The 6,414-nt window shown below is 41.3% G+C and overlaps 1 pseudogene across 1 annotated transcript in view; it reads right to left on the bottom strand.

Moving 5' to 3' along the window:
- Window positions 1-261: 261 nt before the first annotated feature.
- LOC311611008 (angiogenin-like) overlaps window positions 262-6,414 on the bottom strand; it is a 33,108-nt pseudogene continuing 26,955 nt past the window's right edge. The window contains exon 2 of the transcript XR_014797049.1: window positions 262-627. The product of XR_014797049.1 is annotated as an angiogenin-like (transcript). The remainder of the gene's footprint in view (window positions 628-6,414) is intronic.

Genomic DNA, 6,414 nt, shown 5'->3' with positions numbered 1-6,414 from the left:
TTTCAGAGACATTCTTATTTATTAACATATTGTAAAACAGAAGAAAAGAACAAAAAAAAGATCCAGGCAGCTCATTTTCTTGGCCCCTGGCAATGAATGTGGCCACGTAGGATGTAGGGGAAGTGCCAGGAATAGAGAAGCAGAGCCAACTCTGGGCCAGGGGCCTGCTGGTTATGGAAGGTAGAAGGACTTATCAAAGTAGACAGGCAAGCCATGTTCACAGGCAATAACTATGTCTCTGGACCCTGGTGTAGCTCTGTATCAGCAGGGAGGCTTGGGGGGACCCTCCTCTGTGCTTGCAAGTAGTGACCTGGAAAGGAGACTTGCTTATTCTGAAGTTTGTCCCATAAGGCTTTCCATTCTCATCTTCACAGACAGCCTTGATGTTGTTACTGGTGCCATGAATAAAGGTGTTGGTGTCTTTGCAGGGTGAAGTCAAGCCTCGCCTCCTCATCATGGTATTACAGTATCTGTCATTCCGGCCACGTGGCTTGGGATCATAGTGCTGGTCCAGGAAGTGTCTGTACCTCTCATCCTGAGCCAGGACCGGTGGGGTCAGACAGGGCCCCAGCATGAAGACCAACAACAGGGGACCCAGGCCCATCATCATCTCTTCCAACAAGGCTCCTGCCCAGGGCAAAAGGTACGGTAGGGCAAATTAGGCTAAAAGGGCAAATGAAGCTAAAAGGACAGGGACCAGCTGGACTAGTGACAGGGCTTCATGAGTACAGTATCCTTCGTCATCTAAATTATATCTTTTCTTTTCTCTTCCTCATTAATCTCGCATTTCTTGTCAATCCATTCATTTGAAAATATATCTAAGTTTTCTGAACACAACTTCCTGCCCAAACCATTCTTTCATAACCCTTATGACTCTGAGTAGTAATTCTATCAGTCATAGCATTGAAATATCCATTCACACTCTAATCCATTTATTAATTAACTGGATAACAAACATTACACAAGGTCTTCTGGGTACAAGGCATCCATGGGGTAGGAATAGGAGCTCTAGTTCGCTGAGATGAAACAGTAAGATAGGAGGCCTATGAAGAAGATGGACTTTAAAAAAATATGTTTAATTTATTTTAGAGAGAAAGGAAGGGTGAGGGGGTAGACCAAGAGAAAAAGAGAGAGAGAGAGAGAGAGAAACAATAACGTGAGACTGAAACATCTATTGGTTGCCTCCTGTATGCACCAAAACCAAATAAACCCACAACCTGGGTATATGCCCTGACCAGGTATCAAACTGGCAACCTTTTGGAGCATGGAATGACGCTCAATCAACTGAGTCACACTGGCCAGGGCAAAGAGAGTCTTCTGAACGCAGAGACGGGTCAATCAGAGGTTTGTTAAAGACAAGCTTCTATGTATTCAAATCAGTAAATCAGCTGGCTATAAGAAGAGCAGTTGAGAGCAGTTTTGCCCTGACATGAAGGGAGATAGACCTAATTTGCTAAGAATTAGTTGGTTTGTGGCTAAAGGTGAAATTATATACTAGTTAGAAAAACAAAGACAGAGAAGAGCATGGAAGAATTGATGCAATTATTTGGGTCAATTTTACAGAAGACTGGAGGAAGAAGAATCCAAGCTTATTCTTAGGAACAAGGTGGATTTTTCTCAAAGAATATTTTCTAGTTTCCCCATAAATGTACATACACTATTACACAATAGACAAATGATGCTATTATGTGAGCAGATAAAAGAACAACAAAGAAAAACAGTTTAGAACTTTTATCAAGCCGAAGTGCTTACAGTTTGCTGAAATGATTTTGTAACATCTTCCACAAAAGAATACTAAGAAAGAGAAGAGGATTGCTGCCATCATCTCTCAAGTTTTCTGTCTAACCTGTGGGACTCACACTTCCCTATGGCAGTGTGTCACACACATTCAAACATACCTAGCAAGTAAACAGAATGCTTCTTTCTAGAGTATGATTTTATGTGAATGATAGCTATTAAAAATGGGATTGAACAAGTATAGATTATAACAAAATGGAAAACAAATTTCTTATTAACTTTAAAAATTTTATGTGTTAAGAAAGGTGAAGATTTGAGAATTGAAAAATATTTGGTGTTTCCAGATTTGGTAGTTTCTGACAATATTTTTAGTTCTTTGGAGAAAAATTTAAGAAACATTCAGAGCCTTTAAAAACCATAATATCTTCCCCCACATTGTTATCAAATAAATGTCAGTGTTCCCACATACAATAATAAAACTGTAAGTTTGAAACTGATTTTTATAATTTTGTTTTTCAAATTGTTTGTGAATCAGCAACGCATTTACTTTATGATTGGCTATGATTTCTTAGCAACCATCACTCATAATAAGAAATTCTTACAATGGAAGAAAAATTTGACCTTCAATTATTCTCAAGTGTGATGTAATTTATATAAATCCTAAAGTAAAATAAAACAAATGGTACATTTTCATAGACATTAAATGAATTAGTAATCTTTATTTTGAACTTTTCTTATATGTACATCAATAAACATTTTTATGTCAAATATTTTTACACACTTAAAGATGCCACAGGTTCTAGCATTATGCCTGTAGTATTACTAAACAGCCTTGGAGGATGACTGTAAATCTAGAAAGACCAGGAAATCCAGGGCTCTGATGGTTTCCTGGGAAGGCATGTGAGAGAGGGAGCAAAGTGAACACTCTTTCTCATCATCATTTGGCATTGATACATCTTGTCTGTTTCATAATAACGATACACAAATTTGGCATACTGTTGAAGAACACCAAATTATACACTAAGAAAAATTTTGGTCATTCACGTTACTGAAATAAATTGCAGCTGAAAAAAATTTTCCATTAGGAACACTAATTACAATTTATAATTGAATCAAGTGAAAGCATGTTCTTGGGACTTGAGCAAAAAAGTGGTACATGAATGAAAACAGAAGAGCCAGCCCTAAAAGAATAACAAGTATTCATACATGGCCACTGTTTCAACACAGCTGCTGCCCTGCCATACACCCCATTTGCCAAGCTTTTTACATTTACACTGTGCTTTTTAGTCTTCTGGGTGTGTTTTCTTTCTCTAGTTTTGTGGAAGACCTCATCAAAGGTTTATTGATTCGGATTCATTTAAGTTTTATGCACTTTAATAGACAAATATTGCCTTCTAAGTCGAAGGCAATTATAGAATCTCAGGTTCCCCAAATAGAACAGGACCATAGATTTACAAAATCAACACCTCTCTGACTGGAGCCAGAATGCCAGAGTTCAAAATCAGGAGGTAGAGCCAGAGCTGTAGTAGGCAAAAGAGCCGTTTGGTAGCAGTGGTGGATAGAAATGTTGCCAATGTCCTCCATGCTGCAATGTAGACCAGGGGACCTGGCAGGAGGTGCAGTGCTGTACAGGCTGTGGGGATGTTGTTGTTCACAGAAGGGGATCTGAGCTGCTGGGCCTGTCTGGAGTTTCTGTCTATACACTCTATGCTTAAATCATATGACGAAGGACACCCCATTAGATACAAGTTTCAAAGCAAAAGTCACATAACTCAGGGTCTGCCAACAAGGATATTGCAAAATAAAGATATACCTATTGCCAATTTCCAGGGGTGCCATTTCCAAACTTTTATCCAATCACCTGTCTCCATGTCAGTGCTTCCTACTGGTGCACACTCTACACGAGGGCAGAGCCCATATTACTCGCCTTAAATCACAGTGCCTGCCTCACAGTAAACCTTCAATATTTTTTATTTTATTTTTTTAGTGATTGAGTTTATTTTTCTCTCTAGGCCTAAGTTTGTTTATCTATAAAATGAGAGTGTTACTAACTATAAAGTCTGAAATTCCATGGTTCTCATTAAGCATAAGAGAAAGGATGCCATGCCAATAAGAGTGTTTTTCATAGATTTCACAGAACCAGGAAAGCACTTGTAGAGAAGGTTATGTGACAGCTCTTAGTACCCACTTACTTGACATCAGCCTCCCAGCTACTAACCCTCAGAACTATCCTTGCCATATTTCCTGGGCTTCTCCTTACTTCATCCTCAGCTGTCCACAAGAGACTAACCAGGAGCCCTCAGTATTTTGTTCCTTGTAGCACAGCTGGAAAACTAATTATCTCCACTTATAACCACCACTCCTGAAATGGTTACTTGATCTCATTGTCTCTCCATTTGATAGAATCCCGAGAGAGAAGAATAATTGTCCTATCATCTCTATAGTCATAGTTTCTAAATCAGTGGCTGACACCTAGGCCCCAAAGTCTTTTTATTATCCCTCCTGGTCTAAAAATACATTCTCTGATCTCACTTTGGGGACCCCAACCATGCAGATTGTCCTGGCTTCTCTCAGAGCTCACCAGCACAACTGGGTTTGGTAATTTGTTACCAAACAAGACAGGTAGAGTAGGAAGGCTTCTAAGGATCCCAGGAAAGCACTGCTTCTAGCTTACTGATAAATCCTAAAAACCCACAGATTGCCTTCACTTTGGAGGCATTGGTGCCTGTTCCAAAGCTCCCTCTCCTAGGAGAGATTAACTCTTTAAACAGCTGCCAGTGGGTTACACATGCTTGGGCATGTGCTCTAGAGCCTGTCTTAGGAACAGTTTTGGTACCTGGAAGGGCCTGAGGACTTAAGGAGGAAGAAAAGTGGATGTGGCAGGTTAATAAAAAACAAGGGAAGTTTCCTGGTATGTAGAATAAGCAAAACAGAGGCAAATATTTAAACAAAGGGCCAAGCAATCAACAGCCAGCTAATAAATATTAGACTCCATGTTCCCAAGCGAAGGGCATTTAGGAGCAGGTGGTTTATACCTCAAATCCCCAAACGAGAGTAAGTAGTAGCTAAAATCATTCTAGTCAGGGAGATAAGTAACAGAGACCCAGTGGTGCTATTAGTGCCAAACGAATGAGGTCAGGGAAAAGAAAACAAACAAACAAAACAAAACAAAAACAATTATAGCCAGACAAACCCAATATAGAGTTAAAGATGACCAGAGAATGATCCCAAACCCCACGATATATGCTCATTTGATAGAGAAGCATGTTAAAATATGTGCCTAAAAAGCTGATGAATATTCTGATGGAGACCTCCCCTAAAATTCCCTTCTACAGAAAACAGGTAAGTCCTCAAGACACGCTCTCCCCTGAGCACACCAATGCCTCCCTTGTCCCAGGTGTGTAATTTTACTTGCTTTCTCCTAAGCTCCCAGCGTCCTTCTCTTCTCTAATTTTTCAGTGAGATAAAGGCAGTCCCCACTTGGCTCACTTTTCTCTCACACTTTTCCCTCTCAGGGATCTATCAGCAAAGTCTAGGCTCACATCTGTTGCTGTAACTTCCTTTTCTGAGTTTAGGCAGCCCATTCTAGGGTCACTTCTGTTACTGTGACCTTGCCTCTTCTACCCAGAGCTCTTCCTTTGTGTCATGGTCCCAACCTTTAAAAAATATATACTCTCAAAATCAGCTGAGCTTGTGACTCGATTTTTTTTTTTTTCCCTGCAGAAATCAAATACCCACACATCCCAGACCTGCTGGTGCAGTCTTGTCACTTTCTAGTCATGGGCAGCATAGAAAACCCAAAAAGGGCAAACGTTATCTGCTTTTCAGTTATGTTGGGACAGAGTCTTGCTTGAGCTTCATTTCCCTACTTGCCTGCATCCCCAGCCAAATTCTGAGCTAAAAGGAGAAAAGCTGGGGGTAGTGAGCAGAGGGCCAAGCACACTGCCATAAACAGCTTTCCCTCAGTACTAGGTGCCTCAGGGTTATTAAAGCCTCTGGAGAAGGAGGGACATGCATGTCTCTGACCAGAACATTTGTTCTGCCAAACACCAAAGCTCAGTGTCTTTTAGGAGCAAAGAGAGGTAACAGGATATGGGGTCCTTAGAGTGGGGCCTCTACTGGCACCTGGCAGAGTGCCCAAATCCTCACTGTCCTTTGTGAGCAGACAAGCCCTTTGGGAGTGGGATCTAATTTAAATTAATCACATATCACTTATTCAAGAAACACTGAGAAGTGAGTTCTAAAAAGTTATCAACCAGTCACTCGTTAGGGAAGATGGCTGCCAGGCCCATTCCAACACCCTGAGGGCCTCAGCATTCCCAGGAGACTGAGGCAGCAGCCACCTCTCTCAGCATTTGGGGACAAGACGACTTGATCAACACAACCCTTCTCTGATGAATCGCCTAACAACAGAGACAAGGGACTCCACTCCAATGTCACCTTCAAACACAAACTGTCCCATGGCCTGAAACACCAGCCAGCCCAGCTCACACAGACAGATCAGCCTCTGGGTTTAGTTTGGCAGTGATGGCGGGAGCAGCCTCCAGCCTCTGAACACAGCCAAGTCCCTTCTCTGCCTGGAGGATGTCACTGAGCAACCTTGGGGAAATCCACAACCTGCCTACACAGCCGATAGTGCAGAGTCAGGTGAATGGTGAATGGTTGCTTTCATTCGAA

Source organism: Pipistrellus hanaki (assembly GCF_964339955.1).
Source record: "Pipistrellus hanaki genome assembly, chromosome: 1".
NCBI lineage: Eukaryota > Metazoa > Chordata > Mammalia > Chiroptera > Vespertilionidae > Pipistrellus > Pipistrellus hanaki.
The sequence above is the reverse complement of the archived record's forward strand: the minus strand, read 5'-3'. Positions and strand labels throughout refer to the sequence as shown.